The sequence below is a fragment of the Oncorhynchus mykiss genome, chromosome 10 (genome assembly GCF_013265735.2).
Source record: "Oncorhynchus mykiss isolate Arlee chromosome 10, USDA_OmykA_1.1, whole genome shotgun sequence".
Lineage (NCBI taxonomy): Eukaryota > Metazoa > Chordata > Actinopteri > Salmoniformes > Salmonidae > Oncorhynchus > Oncorhynchus mykiss.
Window position 1 is genome coordinate 51,104,237 of NC_048574.1, and position 16,529 is coordinate 51,120,765.

Below are 16,529 nucleotides of genomic sequence, written 5' to 3' on the forward strand. Positions count from 1 at the left end.
TATAATTAAATGTCAGGAAATGTGAAACTGAGTTTAAATGTGTTTGGCTCAGGTGTATGTAAATTTCTGACTTAAACTGTTCATACACACACTACTGTTCAAAAGTTTGGGGTCTCATAGGAATGTCCTTGTTTTTGAAAGAGAAACACTTTATTATAAAATAACATCAGATTAATCAGAAATACAGTTAGATTGTTAATGTTGTAAATGACTTGTTGCATTTTAATGGCGTGTCTACAGAGGCCCATTATCAAACTATCACTCCTGTTCCAATGGCACGTTGTGTTGGCTAATCCAAGTTTATCATTTTAAAGGGCTAATTGATCATTAGAAAACCTTTTTGCAATAATGTTAGCACAGCTGAAAACTGTTCTGATTAAAGAAGCAATGAAACTGACCTTTTAGACTTGAGTATCTGGCAGAGTTACAAAGAAAAAGCCAATCTCAGACTGGCAAATAAAAAGAAAAGATTAAGATCGGCGAAAAAAACACACACTGGACAGAGGAACTCTGCCTAGAAGGCCAGCATCCCAGAGTTGCTTGATGTTTATTCCATGTGAAACTCCATGTGTAACTTGTTCTCAACTAGCTTACCTGGTTAAATAAAGGTAACATGAAAAATAGACAAACAATAGCATCAGCGTATGTGATGAGTCAAGAGTGCAAAAAGGGTAAATGCAGATAGACCGGTTAGCTATTTAGCGGTCTTATGGCTTGGGGGTAGAAGCTCTTCAGGGTCCTGTTGGTTCCAGACTTGGTCCATTGGTATCGCTTGCCGTGCAGTAGCGGAGAGAACAATTTATGACTTGGGTGTATCTCAATGCCCAGTGTGTCCTTCCAGGATAGCAGAGTTGATGCCAGAGCGACTCCGTAGCTTGTAAGGTATTATACTGGACAAAAGCTATGCTTCTCCAGGTATTGCCACACGTTTAAAAATGTTTAACCTTTTTATTTGAGTTATTCACTTAAACAACTTTAATCATTACATGTTGTGACAGGAAGTCTCTGTTAGAGGTCGACCGATTTATGATTTTTCAATACCGATACTGATTTATTTAAGGACCAAAAAAGCCGATACCGATTTAAATCAGCCGATTTAAACAATACTGATTACAACAATACTGAATGGACGCTTATTTTAACTTAATATAAAACATCTAAAATCAATTTAGCCTCAAATAATTAATGAAACGTGTTCAATTTGGTTTAAATAATGCAAAAACAAAGTGTTGGAGAAGAAAGTAATATGTGCCATGTAAAATATGTGCCATGTAAAATATGTGCCATGTAAAAAAGCTAATGTTTAAGTTCCTTGCTCAGAACATGAGAACATATGAAATTTGGTGGTTCCTTTTAACATGAGACTTCAATATTCCAAGGTAAGAGTTTTTTGGTTGTAGTTAATATAGTATTTATAGGACTATTTCTCTCTCTACCATTTGTATTTCATATACCTTTGACTATTGGATGTTCTTATAGGCACTTTACTATTGCCAGTGTAACAGTATAGCTTCCGTCCCCCTCGCCCCTACCTGGGCTCGAACCAGGAACACATCGACAACAGCCACACTCGAGGCATCGCTCCACAAAAGCCGCGGCCCTTGCAGCGCAGGGGGAATAACTACTCCAAATCTAAATGCGAGTGACGTTTGAAACAGTATTAGCGCACACCCAGCTAACTAGCTAGCCATTTCACATTGGTTACACCAGCCATTAGGTTGATAGGCTTGAAGTCATAAACAGCGCTGTGCTTGCGAAGAGCTGCTGGCAAAACGCACGAAAGTGTTGTTTGAATGAATGACTACAGGCCTGCTGCTGCTCAGTCAGACTGCTCTATCAAATCAGACTTAATTATAACATAATAAAACACATACGAGCCTTTGGTCATTAATATGATCGAATCCGGAAACTATCATTTTGAAACAAAACGTTTATTTCAGTGAAATACGGAACCGTTCGGTATTTTATCTAACGGGTGGCATCTCTAAATATTCTTGTTACATTGCACAACCTTCAATGTATCATAATTACGTAAAATTCTGGCAAATTAGTTCGCAATGAGCCAGGCAGCCCAAACTGTTGCATATACCCTGACTCTGCGTGCAATGAACGCAAGAGAAATGACACAATTTCACCTGGTTAATGTTGCCTGCTAAACTAGTTTGACTGTGAGATAGCAGTTAAGCCCTGCTTTGTAATCAACCAGTATAGACTCATCAGTTTCCACAGTTCAGTAGAAGTGTGTTTCGCAGTGCCTGCGTGTCTGCTGTACAGTATATCTAAGATGAGCTTGACCACAAGTGTGTACTTACGCAACCCAAAAATATGAAAGTGTTGACTCCACAGCCTCATTGCATTAACATTATGTGACATAGGCTGCTTGTTAATGTTTGAGTAGCCGATGCTTCTGTTGGAGGGTAATGCATTTGACTGTAATTACTGGTATGTGTTTGAACACATGTTTATCCTTTGTGTGTGTGTGTTTGACAGAGGGAGGGTGTCTTTGTGTATGAGTGTCTCTCTGTGCATGTGTTTATTGATGAGCCATCTGCCTAGTCGCTGTTGCCATAGTAAGTGTCCCTCCCTGCTGTACCATACTGGTTGTGTTCAAACACCTTCCATTCCCAATCTGTTAATGCCCATCCTCAGTCTGTTTCCATACTGAGAGCCCATGGGCACTTGACTGTAGGGTCTGGCAGGGCTCTGGAAGGCATGTGCAACACAGCATAGTGCAGATGGCGATCTGGCTCTCTGTGGGGTTAGGATGGGATGGCTGCAGAGTAATAGGCTTTTAATTACAACGCCTGATTACATTTGGCCCTTTGACACAACCGTGGGGTTCATTGGCCTGGCCTTAGCTCTGCTTTGTTCTTATTATTCTTCGGCCTCTTCCTCTGACTATACTTCCTCCCTTTTCTCCATCTGCTTTTTCTTGGCACATTTTGGTTTTTATTTCACGTGTCCTCTTCCCCTCTTCCTCATTTTTCTCTTCTGTAGCTTCCCTCTTGTTTGTTTGTTTGTTCTGACCACTCTGGTTAGATGTAAACGCTGCTAAACATGACCGGGGAGTTGTTGTGACATAGTAACCCAGCATTGCCATGTTGCTAAACTGCAGCTTTTAGTTACAAATTTAACCAGAAACGTGCTTAATGCAAATTCACTAATGTAGCAGGCATTATATAAAATTAACACCGATCTCGTAAACAATCTCTCTTGCACAAGAAAATGTGCTAGTGCATAGCCAGCTAATATTTATATTTCAAGTTTAGCCAACTTGGATCTAGGTGCAAGCTCTGAATTCAGCTGACAATGCCACAGTTGAATTTTGAACACAACCTTCTGTCCAGCTGACTTTCATCAACATGCCAGCCTGTCCTCTGTTTCAATGTTGAAATCAAGTGGCCTACGTTATTTCTCAATGAGAACTAGCTGCCAATTCCTTAGATTTTTTTTTAATGCTTATTGCACATTTATAAAACTGACTAAACCGCTAGTATAGCAATCTTTATTTGACTAAATGTTGCTAGCAATACGTGCTACCGTAATTCGTGCACGACAAACTGAGCATTAATTTTCCAGAATGAATGTTCATTGGTACATCCATTTTAGTAGTGTCTGCTCTGCTCGAATTTGGAGGAGTTGAAACATAAACAGGGTATGGTTTGAAAGGTTGACTCCATTACAGTATAATAATATTTCTGTTTCTTTGTCTTTGTCAATTTGTTGCACAAATAGCAAGTTGAAACCATTTGTCAGAGAGGAAGAAGTGATCTCATCTTTGTTGTTGTGAGTGGTAGAGGGATGGGCTTGGGAGAAGGAGGATACCATCAGAACAAGCGGACATAAACACTCATAATGAAAAATACAAAAACTTGACTCTGCGAAAGGCATTTGGAATATCGCTCAAAAATATACATTTAAATGAATCACATTTATTTGATATATGATATACAGTGCATTCAGAAAATATTTGGACCTTGACTTTTTCCACATTGTTACATTACAGCCCTTTTAAATTTGTTTTTAACTAGGCAAGCCAGTTAAGAACAAATTCTTATTTACAATGAAGGCCCAGGAACAGTGGGTTAACGGCCTTGTTCAGGAACAGAACGACCTTGTCAGCTCGGGGATTCGATCTAGCAACCTTTTGGTTACTGTCCCAATGCTCTAACCACTAGGCGACCTGTCGTTTCCAAACTTCTTTCATTTAAAAATGGAGGCCACTATGTTCTTGTAACTTCAATGCTGCAGATTTTTATGTGGTACCCTTCCCCAGATCTGTGCCTCGACACAATCCTGTCTCGGAGCTCTACGGACAATTCCTTCGACCTCATGGCTTGGTTTTTGCTCTGACATGCACTGTCAACTGTGGGCCCTTATACAGGTGTGTGCCTTTCCAAATCATGTCCAATCAAATTAATTTACCACAGGTGGACTCAAATCAAGTTGTAGCAACCTCTCAAGGTTGATGAATAGAAACAGGATCCACCGGATCTCGATTTCGAGTTTCATAGCAAAGGAATACTTTCTGAATGCACTCTTATCGCCCAGCCCTAGCCAAACGTCGTCTGGAGTGGTGTAAAGCTCACCGCCATTGAACTCTTGAGCAGTGGAAACGCGTTCTCTGGAGTGCGAAATCGTGCTTCACCAGCTGGCAGTCTGATGGACAAATCGGGGTTTGGCGGATGCCAGGAGAACTCTACGTGCCCCAATGCATAGTGCCAACTAAAGTTTGGGGGAGGAGGAATAATGGTCTGGGGCTGTTTTTCATGGGTCGGGCTAGATCCCTTAGTTCCAGAGAAAGGAAATCTTAACACTACAGCATACAATGACATTCTAGACGATTCTGTGCTTGCAACAGTTTGGGGAAGGCCTTTTCTTGTTTCAGCATGACATTGCCCCTGTGCACAAAGCGAGGTCCATACAGAGATGGTTTGTCGATTGGTTTGGAGAACTTGACTGGCCTGCACAGAGCCCTGACCTCAACTCCATTGAACGCCTTTGGGATGATTTGGGACGCCGACTGAGTGCCAGGCCTAATCGCCCAACCTCACTAATGCTCTTGTGGCTGAATCGAAGCAAATCCCTATATTAATGCCCATGATTTTGTAATGAGATGTTCGACGAGCGGGTGTCCACATACCTTTGGTCATGTAGTGTATGTCACATGGGTAATCAATCTTTTGCAATATGCAGGCATGGCATACCACTGTCCCTCGACAATTGCTCTGACATGCAATACTTTTATTTTTTAGTAACAGCCCTATGTTACTGTCTTATTACTGTGATACTACAATGTGGTTACTGTGTAATTGCGCCCAGAGATGTAGTCAAGTCACTAAACGTAGAGCCCTTATCAAGTCACGAGTCCTTGTGCTCAAGTCTGAGTCACTGAGTCCACATGAACTAACATTATTTGGTCAGTACATTGTTTGCTATCCATTTTCCTGTCTTTCTGTGCCACCAAATGTTTACATATAGGCTATTGGTAATGTTACCAGGGCCAAGTTCAGCTGCAATACGTTGCAGATAGAAATCCCATGAATTGAGTGACGTTATTCCTTATTCAACATGTCAGAGGCAGGTTTGTTCTACATAGAAATGTTATCTAAACGTTCCAAAACATTGTATCGTGCTGAACGCACCCCAGATTGTTAGCTATAACTAGCTGATGAGGTAATGGAATTGAACAAGGTCTCAACAAATGGTTAGCCTAGTTTTACAACGACCTGCGATATGTTTCATGAAAGTAAAATGCAGCCCTCCAATACACTGATGGAAAGATACGTATAGCCGGTCTTATCGGGCCAAACTTTTGAACAGCAATGGCTAGAATCAAGCTGTTTTCTCTGAGGAAAAGAGGGAGACGCAGCTAGTACGTTGGCTACACAACCTGTCTCTGAAATGCAGTGGGGAAAGTGGGAGGGTTGAGCGTGACTACAAATTCAACATTCTATACTCAAGGGAGAGAAGCGTAGCTAGGCTGTTTTACCGTTAAACTTAATGCTGCCGTTTTTAATTTCGTAAAGCAGCTAGTGTTTAACATCTAGGCAAAGGGTATCTAACTAGAACGCTGGTGATGACTGGTTAGCTATGGGAAAGCAAGCGTCGCCTGGGCCACACGTGTAATCGGAGGCGGCGCTGGAGCGGAGCCTGTGTGCCCACACTCATCTCGTGCTCTCCCGCAGTGCACCAGCTGATGTAGGCTAGGCTGTATGTGCCGGATTTGGCGCATCCTAACTGCTGGACAGGATTTCGTTTTGCATCTGCGCTATTATTAGTTTTGATTATCACTGAAAAGCTCTAATCTCTCAAACTCTTAACCAGTCCATTTAGTAGTCAGATTTTAGTCAGATGTTCTCGTTTTAGTCAACTGGAAATATTGTTTTTTCTGGGTCTATTTAGTCCGTTATAGTCTCGTCAGTTGCCACTGAAAAAAATAATGTTTGATGAATATTCAAATCAAATTTTATTTTATTAGTCACATGCGCCGAATACAACAGGTGTAGGTGACCTTACAGTGAAATGCTTACTTACTAGGCCCTTACCCGAGAGTGCAGTTAATATATATATATATTTTTTTTTTTGTTGATGAAATGAACAATATTTCAATGTTGCACACTATTAAAATAGGCGACTTGCACCATGCTAAGACAGAATTGCTGAGTTTGAAGGTAGGCCTAGATCATGACAAAATAGCTGAGCCATTGTATTATACTGGAGTGAAAGTAAAATTCTTCAATGTCTTGACACTCGTTAGATCACTGTGGCTAATTGTCACATGATGCAGGGAGGATTAATCGTTTCCTGTATAATTAGCACCATTTTTCTTCATGGTGGTGTTAAACATGTCTCTTCCAACCAAGCCTCTCTTTTGTTTTTTGCTTATCTCCTCCCTAAACCGAGAACTTCAGTCTCTCTTTCTGTGGTCACTGAATGATGCGGAGAGTAAAAATACATCTCTTTTGAAATGCTCTACTACTCTCTACCAAACAACGTACACCTTTGCCTCTTTTTATTAATTCATATTCTGATTAGAGAAGCAAATCTACACACACTCACAAATACACATGTATGCATACTCATGCACACACGTATTCTCCACCCACGCTGCCAGGGCAGGCTCTCTGTCTCTCGTTTGTCCACCAAGAGGAAGTGGGCTGTTTGAGGAAGTGGTTTGTGACCTTTACAGAATCAAAGTGCTGAGAGCGAGAGAGTTTAGTTTAGTTTATTACGATCTCCATTAACTACTGCACATGCAGCAGCTGCTATTCCTGGGGTCTGTGTAAAACTTACAAATACATGACAGAACAGTAATAGACCAGAACAACATGTAATTCAATTTCAAATAAGTTGTGTGTATAGTTGAAGTCGGAAATTTACATACACCTTATGCATTTAAACTCCAGTTTTTCACAATTCCAAATATTTAATCCTAGTAAAAATTACATTTTAGGTCAGTTAGGATCCCCACTTTATTTTAAGAATGTGAAATGCCAGAATAACAGTAGAGATTTAATTCAGCTTTTCTTTCATCACATTCCCAGTGGGTCAGAATTTTGCATACACTCAATTAGAATTTGGTAGCATTGCCTTTAAATAATTTCATTTGGGTCAAACGTTTCGGGTAGCCTTCCACAATCTTCCCACATTAAGTTGGGTGAATTTTGACCCATTCCTCCTGACAGGGCTGGTGTAACTGAGTCAGGTTTATAGGCCTCCTTACTCGCACATGCTTTTTCAGTTTTGCCCACAACTTTTCTATGGGATTGAGGTCAGAGCTTTGTGATGGGCACTCCAATACCTCGACTTTGTTGTCCTTAAGCCATTTTGCCACAACTTTGGTATGCTTCATTGTCCATTTGGAAGACCCATTTGCGACCAAGCTTGAACTTCCTGACTGATGTCTTGAGATTTTGCTTCAATATATCCACATAATTTACGTCATGATGCCATCTATTTTGTGAAGTGCACCAGTCCCTCCTGCAGCAAAGCACCCCCACAACAAGATGCTGCCACCCCTGTGCTTCACGGTTGGGATGTTGTTCTTCGGCTTGCAAGCCTCCCCCTTTTTTTCCTCCAAACATAATGGTCATTATGGCCAAACAGTTCTATTTTTGTTTAATCAGACCGGAGGACATTTCTCCAAAAAGTATGATCTTTGTCCCCATGTGCAGTTGCAAACCGTAGTCTGGCTTTTTTATGGTGGTTTTGGAGCAGTGGCTTCTTCCTTGCTCAGCGGCCTTTCAGGTTATGTCGATATATGACTTGTTTTACTGTGGATATAGATACTTTTGTACCGGTTTCCTACAGCATCTTCACATGGTCCTTTGCTGTTGTTCTGGGATTGATTTGCACTTTTCGCACCAAAGTATGTTCATCTCTAGGAGACAGAACGCGTCTCCTTCCTGAGCGATATGACAGCTGCGTGGTCCCATGGTGTTTATACTTGCGTACTATTGTTTGTAGATGAACGTGGTACCTTGAGGGGTTTGGAAATAGCTCCCAAGGATGACCCAGACATTTTTTTTTTCCTGAGGTCTTAGCTGATTTCTTTGTGCTTGACATTATGGGAAAATCAAGAGGCACTGAGTTTGAAGGTAGGCCTTGAAATACATCCACAGGTAAACCTCCAATTGACTCAAAATATGTCACTTAGCCTATCAGAAGATTCTAAAGCCATGACATTTTGTGGAATTTTCCAAGCTTTTTAAAGGCACAGTAGTGAACTTCTGACCCACTGGAATTGTGATACAGTGAATTATAAGTGAAATCTGTCTAAACAATTGTTGGAAAAATGACTTGTCATGCACAAAGTAGATGTCCTAACCAACTTGCCAAAACTCTAGTTTGTTAACAAGAAATTTGTGGAGTGGTTGAAAAACAAGTTTTAATGACTTTTTTTTAAATTAATAAACTTCCGACTTCAAGTGTGTGTACATGCATACATACATACAGTACCAGTCAAAAGTTTGGACACCTACTTATTCGAGTGCTTTTCTCTATTTTTACTATTTTCTTCATTGTAGAATAATAGTGGAGACATCAAAGCTATGAAATAACACATGGAATCATGTGGTAACCAAAAAAGTGTTAAACAAATCAAAATATATTTTATATTTGAGATTCCTCAAAGTAGCCACCCATTGTCTTGTTGACAGCTTTGCGCCCTCTTGGCATTCTGTCAACCAGCTTCATGAGGAATGCTTTTCCAACAGTCTCCTGAAGGATTTCCCACATATGCTGAGCACTTGTTGCTTTTCATTCACTCTGCGGTCCAACTCATCCCAAACCATCTCAATTGGATTGTGGCCAGGTCTTCTGATGCAGCACTCCATCACTCTTCTTCTTTGTCAAATTGCCCTTACACAGCCTGGAGGTGTGTTTTGGGTCATTGTCCTGTTAAAAAAACACATTTTAGTTCCACTAAGTGCAAACCAGATGGGATGGCGTATCGCTGCCGAATGCCTTGGTAGCCATGCTGGTTAAGTGCCTTTTTTAAATTCTAAATACATCACTGACAGTGTCACCAGCAAAGCACCCTCACATATCACACCTCCTCCTCCATGCTTCACAGTGGGATCCACACATGCAGAGATCATTCATTCGCCTACTTACAAAGACACGGTGGTTGGAACAAAAAAATCACATTTGGACTCAAAGGACCGTTTTTTTCCACTGGTGTAATGTCCATTGCTGTTGATTCTTGGTACCAAGCAAGTTTCTTCTTATTATTGATGTCCAATTAGTAGTGGTTTCTTTGCATCAATTTGACCATGAATGCCTGATTTCACACAGTCTGCTCTGAACAGTTGATGTGTCTGTTGTTTTCTGTGAAGCATTTATTTGAACTGTGCCTCAGATTCCAGCCAACTCTAATGAACTTATCCTCTGCAGCAGAGGTAACTCTGGGTCTTCCTTTCCTGTGGCGGTCCTCATGAGAGCCAGTACATCATAGGGCTTGATGGATTTTGCAACTGCACTTGAAGAAACCTTTCAAAGTTTTTATATAGGGCTTTCTTCTTGTATACCACCCCTACCTTGTCACAACACAACTGATTGGCTCAAATGCATTATGAAGGAAATACATTTTTATCAAGGCACACCTGTTAATTGAAATGCATTCCAGGTGACTACCTCATGAAGTTGGTTGAGAGAATGCCAAGATTGTGCAAACCTGTCAAGACAAAGGGTGGCTACTTTGAAGAATCTCATATAAAATGTATTTTGGATTTGTTAAACACTTTTTCTTCTCTTTTTTTAGTTACTACATGATTCCATGTCTTATTTCATAGTTTATCTTCAATATTTTTTGACAACGTAGAAAATAGTTAAATATGAGAAACCCTTGAATAAGTAGGTGTGTCCAAGCATTTGACTGGTACTGATATTTTTTTTGTAGAATAATAGTGAAGACATCAAAAATATGAAATAACACATGGAATGATTTTTTCTTAGCCAGTTGCAGCTTTGCTAGGTCTTTCTTGTTGCACTTGACCATTTTACGGGACACTAATCAAGATGAGATCAAAGCCTGAACAACTAGTACAGTTGATCTTTGTGTTAAACACATTTTATAACAGACATGCCTCTCCCCATCTTCACAACAACTGACTTGAACATGATAACTGACCATTCAATGTTTCTCCTTGGAGTTCAGCTATTGTAATGAACACGATGGGCATAGAGGGCTGGTTTCAAGCGCAGGGCGCAGCGGGTGTTTATTGTAAAGGACCACAGGAGGAGGCAGGTAGCTGGGTCCAGTACAGGCAGGGAAAAGGCTAGTAACATCATCCAGGAGATCAGGCAATAGATTGATAACAGGAAATCCAATAGGCTACAGTACAGGCAGGGAATAGGCAAAAGGCGTCGTTAGTTTTGGCCTGCCTCTCTATCATACACGGGAGGATTAAATTACGGGAAAAACAGAGCTCCAAATATGTGTCACAAAACAAACAATACCTCACAATGATGGGGTGCAAAGAACTGAACTAAATAGCATGTGATAATGACATGCAGGTGTGTGAACAGGTGATTGGGATCTGGAGAGTGTGCTGCGTTGAGGGGATCTATGTGTTTGAGAGTGAGTTGGAAGGAGATGTTTCAAGCATGTTCAATGGTTACACACTTTATGTTGTCGTGACTATCATTAATGTGATGACTGCTATTTATCGAATAATTACCTATGTTTAATTTACATTTTTAAATGAATCATGTAACAATTAACACATTAGGAATTTGGGGCACCATGGGAAAAGTTTTTTTACAAGTTACTATCTCCCATCTTTTGAGTTGATCTAAATATCTCTTACATTAATAACAGTCAACTATTAACTATTTCCTCATCAGTCTCATTCTGAATGTTGACTTTCTTAAATCTGCACAAACCCTAACCTAAGTGATGAATCAGCGATACACAAATTGGCTTATTTAATTATTTACTAACTAACTAAATAATCACACAGAAATACATACACACACAGTATAGGTTATTGATTGCTAACATAAAGCAATGAAAACAGTCCCTAATGGACTAACAAAATCATGACCTTTTGGTTTCACAATGGAAAGGGGCGGGGGTGGTATGTGTAAAGCAAAGCAGTGTGACAAAAACAACACAGTTACACAAACAAATCTACAGTCAATAACACAAAGGAAAAATATATGTATAGTGTGTGCAAATGTAGGGAGGTAGGCAATAAATAGGCCCTAGAGGCGAAAATAATGACAATTTAGTATTAATACTGGAGTCGGGAGATGATGATGTGCAAGTATATATACTGGGGTGCAAAAGAGCAAGAGGGAAAGTAATAATATGGGGATGAGGTAGTCGGGTGTGCTATTTACATATTGGCTGTATACAGGTTTGAGGTCGACCGATTTAATCGGAATGACCGATTTTTAATTAAGGCCGATTTCAAGTTTTCATAACAATCGGAAATCGGTATTTTGCCTTTTTAAATTTTTTACACCTTTTATTTAACCTTTATTTAACTAGGCAAGTCATTGAAAATAAGAACGTGTTCTTAACTGACAGCCTAGATACGGTGGGTTAACTGCTTCGTTCAGGGGCAGAACGACAGATTTTCACCTTGTCAGCTCGGGGGATTCAATCTTGCAACCTTACCGTTAACTAGTCCAACGCAATAACGACCTGCCTGACTGCCTGTTATGCGAATGCAGTAAGCCAAGGTAAGTTGCTAGCTAGCATTAAACATTATCTTATAAAAAACAATCAATCAATCATAATCACTAGTTAACTACACATGGTTGATGATATTACTAGATATTATCTAGCGTGTCCTGCGATGCATATAATATGATTGAGCATACAAGTATCTAAGTATCTGACTGAGCGGTGGTAGGCAGAAGCAGGCGCGTAAACATTCATTCAAACAGCACTTTCTTTGCGTTTTTCCAGCAGCTCTTCGCTGTGCGTCAAGCATTGCGCTGTTTATGACTTCAAGCCTATCAACTCCCGAGATGAGGCTGGTGTAACCGAAGTGAAATGGCTAGCGAGTTAGCGCGGGTGGCTGTTGTCGTTGTGTTCCTGGTTCGAGCCCAGGGAGGAGCGAGGAGAGGGACGGAAGCTATACTGTTACACTGGCAATACTAAAGTGCCTATAAGAACATCCAATAGTCAAAGGTTAATGAAATACAAATGGTATAGCGGGAAATATTCCTATAATAACTACAACCTAAAACTTCTTACCTGGGAATATTGAAGACTCGTTAAAAGGAACCACCAGCTTTCATATGTTCTCATGTTCTGAGCAAGGAACTTGAACGTTAGCTTTCTTACATGGCACATATTGCACTTTTACTTTCTTCTCCAACACTTTGTTTTTGCATTATTTAAACCAAATTGAACATGTTTCATTTATTTCAGGGGAAATTGATTTTATTGATGTATTATATTAAGTTAAAATAAGTGTTCATTCAGTATTGTTGTAATTGTCATTATAAATAAAATAAAAATCTTCCAATTTAATCGGTATCGGCTTTTTTGGTCCTCCAATAATCGGTATCGGCGTTGAAAAATCATAATCGGTCAACCTCTAATACAGATACAGTGATAGGTTAGCTGCTCAGACAGCTGATGCTTAAAGTTAGAGAGGGAGATATGACCAGCTTCAGAGATTTTTGCAATTCGTTCCAGTCATTGGCAGCAGAGAACTGAAAGGAAAGGGGATGACCAGTGCAATATACCTGCTGGAGTGTGTGCTACAGGTGGGTGTTGCTATGATGACCAGTGAGCTGAGGTAAGGTGGGACTTTACCTAGCAAAGACTTATAGATGACCTGGAGCCAGTGGGTTTGGCGACGGATATGTAGTCAATGAGAGCATACAGGTAGCAGTGGTGGGTAGTGTATGGGGCTTTGGTGATAAAACGGATGGCATTGTGATAGACTACATCCAGTTTGCTGAGTAGAGTGTTGGAGGCTATTTTGTAAATGATATTGCTGAAGTCAAGGACTGGTAGGACAGTCAGTTTACGTGGGTATTTTTGGCGGCATGAGTGAAGGAGGCTTTGTTGTGAAATCGGAAGCCGATTCTAGATTTAATTTTGGATTGGAGATGCTTAACCTGTCTGGGAACGGTAGCTAGCGGAACCCCTCGCCAACAGCCAATGAAATTGCAGGGCGCCAAATACAAATCAACAGAAATCTCATAAATCAAATTTCTCAAACATACAAGTATTAGGCACCATTTTAAAGATAAAATATTTTTTTATCCAGCCACAGTGTCTGATTTCAAAAATGCTTTACAGCAAAAGCTCCACAAACGATTGTTACGTCACCACCAAGTCACAGAAAAACGCAGCTATTTTTCCAGCCAAAGAGAGTCACAAAAAGCACAAATAGAGATAAAATTAATCACTAACCTTTGATCTTCATCAGATGACACTCATAAGACTTCATGTTACACAATACATGTATGTTTTTTGTTCAATAAAGTGCATATTTGTATCAAAAAATATAATTTTACATTGGCATGTTATGTTCAGTAGTTCCAAAACATGCAGTGATTTTGCAGAGCCACATCAATTTACAGAAATACTCATTATAAATATTGATGAAAATACAAGTGTTATGCATGGAACGTTAGATTAACTTCTCCTTAATGCAACCGCTGTGTCAGATTTCAAAAAAACTTTATGGAAAAAGCATACCATGCAATAATCTGAGTACGGAGCTCAGAGCCTAAACCAGCCAAAAGAAATATCCGCCATGTTGCGCAGTTAACATTAGTCAGAAATAGCATTATAAATATTCACTTATCTTTGATCTTCATCAGAATGCACTCCCAGGAATCCCAGTACGACAATAAATGTTTGATTTGTCCGATAAAGTTAATTATACCTCCCATATACCTCCTTTTGTTAGGGCGTTTGGTAAACAAATCGAAACGCGCATTCTTTCCTTCCAGCGGAAAGGTAGGACGAAAATTCCCAAAAAGTTAGATTACTGGTCGTAAAAACATCAAACGATGTATAGAATCAATCTTTAGGATGTTTTTATCATAAATGTTCAATAATGTTCCAACCGGAGAGTTCCATTGTCTGTAGAAAAGCAATGGAACGAGAGCTAATTCTCTCGCGACCGCGCGTCACGAGTCTGTGACACTCTGCCAGACCACTGACTCAAAGAGCCCTCATTCCCCCCTCCTTTATAGTAGAAGACTCAAACAAGTTTCTAAAGACGCTTGACATATCGTGGAAGCCTTAGTGCAATTTGATTCGATAGGCCAAGCTTTGAAAAACTACAAACTTCAGATTTCACACTTCCTGGTTGGATTTTTCTCAGGTTTTCGCCTGCCATATGAGTTCTGTTATACTCAGACATTTAAACAGTTTTAGAAACTTCAGTGTTTTCTATCCAAATCTACTAATAATATGCATATACACAGTGGGGCAAAAAGTATTTAGTCAGCCACTAATTGTGCAAGTTCTTCCACTTAAAAAGATGAGGCCTGTAATTTTCATCATAGGTACACTTCAACTATGACAGACAAAACGAGAAAAAAAATCCAGAAAATCACATTGTAGGATTTAATTAATTTATTTGCAAATTATGGTGGAAAATAAGTATTTGGTCAATAACAAAAGTTTCTCAATACTTTGTCATTGCCAACAAAGGGTATATAACAGAGGTCAAATGTTTTTTGTAAGTCTTGTAAGTCACACGGTTTTCACACACTGTTTCACACACTGGTATTTTGGCCCATTCCTCCATGCAGATCTCCTCTAGAGCAGTGATGTTTTGGGGCTTTTGCTGGGCAACACGGACTTTCAACTCCCTCCAAAGATTTTCTATGGGGTTGAGATCTGGAGACTGGCTAGGCCACTCCAGGACCTTGAAATGCTTCTTACGAAGCCACTCCTTCGTTGCCCGGGCGGTGTGTTTGGGATCATTGTCATGCTGAAAGACCCAGCCATGTTTCATCTTCAATGCCCTTGCTGATGGAAGGAGGTTTTCACTCAATCTCACGATACATGGCCCCATTCATTCTTTCCTTTACATGGATCAGTCGTCCTGGTCCCTTTGCAGAAAAACAGCCCCAAAGCATGATGTTTCCACACCCATGCTTCACAGTAGGTATGGTGTTCTTTGGATGCAACTCAGCATTCTTTGTCCTCCAAACACAACGAGTTGAGTTAACAAAAAGTTATATTTTGGTTTCATCTGACCATATGACATTCTCCCAATCTTCTTCTGGATCATCCAAATGCTCTCTAGCAAACTTCAGACGGGCCTGGACATGTACTGTCTTAAGCAGGGGGACACGTCTGGCACTACAGGATTTGAGTCCCTGGCGGCGTAATGTGTTACTGATGGTAGGCTTTGTTACTTTGGTCCCAGCTCTCTGCAGGTCATTCACTAGGTCCCCCTGTGTGGTTCTGGGATTTTTGCTCACCGTTCTTGTGATCATTTTGACCCCACGGGGTGAGATCTTGCGTGGAGCCCCAGAACGAGGGAGATTATCAGTGGTCTTGTATGTCTTCCCTTTCCTAACAATTGCTCCCACAGTTGATTTCTTCAAACCAAGCTGCTTACCTATTGCAGATTCAGTCTTCCGAGCCTGGTGCAGGTCTACAATTTTGTTTCTGGTGTCCTTTGACAGATCTTTGGTCTTGGCCATAGTGGAGTTTGGAGTGTGACTGTTTGAGGTTGTGGACAGGTGTATTTTATACTGATAACAAGTTCAAACAGGTGCCATTAATACAGGTAACGAGTGGAGGACAGAGGAGCCTCTTAAATAAGAAGTTACAGGTCTGTGAGAGCCAGAAATCTTGCTTGTTTGTAGGTGACCAAATACTTATTTTCCACCATAATTTCCAAATAAATTCAATAAAAATCCTACAATGTGATTTTCTGGATTTTTTTTCTAATTTTGTCTGTCATAGTTGAAGTGGACCTATGATAAATTACAGGCCTCATCTTTTTAAGTGGGAGAACTTGCACAATTGGTGGCTGACTAAATACTCTTTAGGAATGGGCCAAAATTCACCCAACTTATTGTGGGAA

At 40.2% G+C, this 16,529-nt stretch overlaps 1 protein-coding gene across 1 annotated transcript in view; it reads left to right on the forward strand.

Moving 5' to 3' along the window:
* ubash3ba (ubiquitin associated and SH3 domain containing Ba) overlaps positions 1-16,529 on the forward strand; it is a 56,647-nt gene that overhangs the window by 10,460 nt on the left and 29,658 nt on the right. The window lies entirely within an intron of this gene.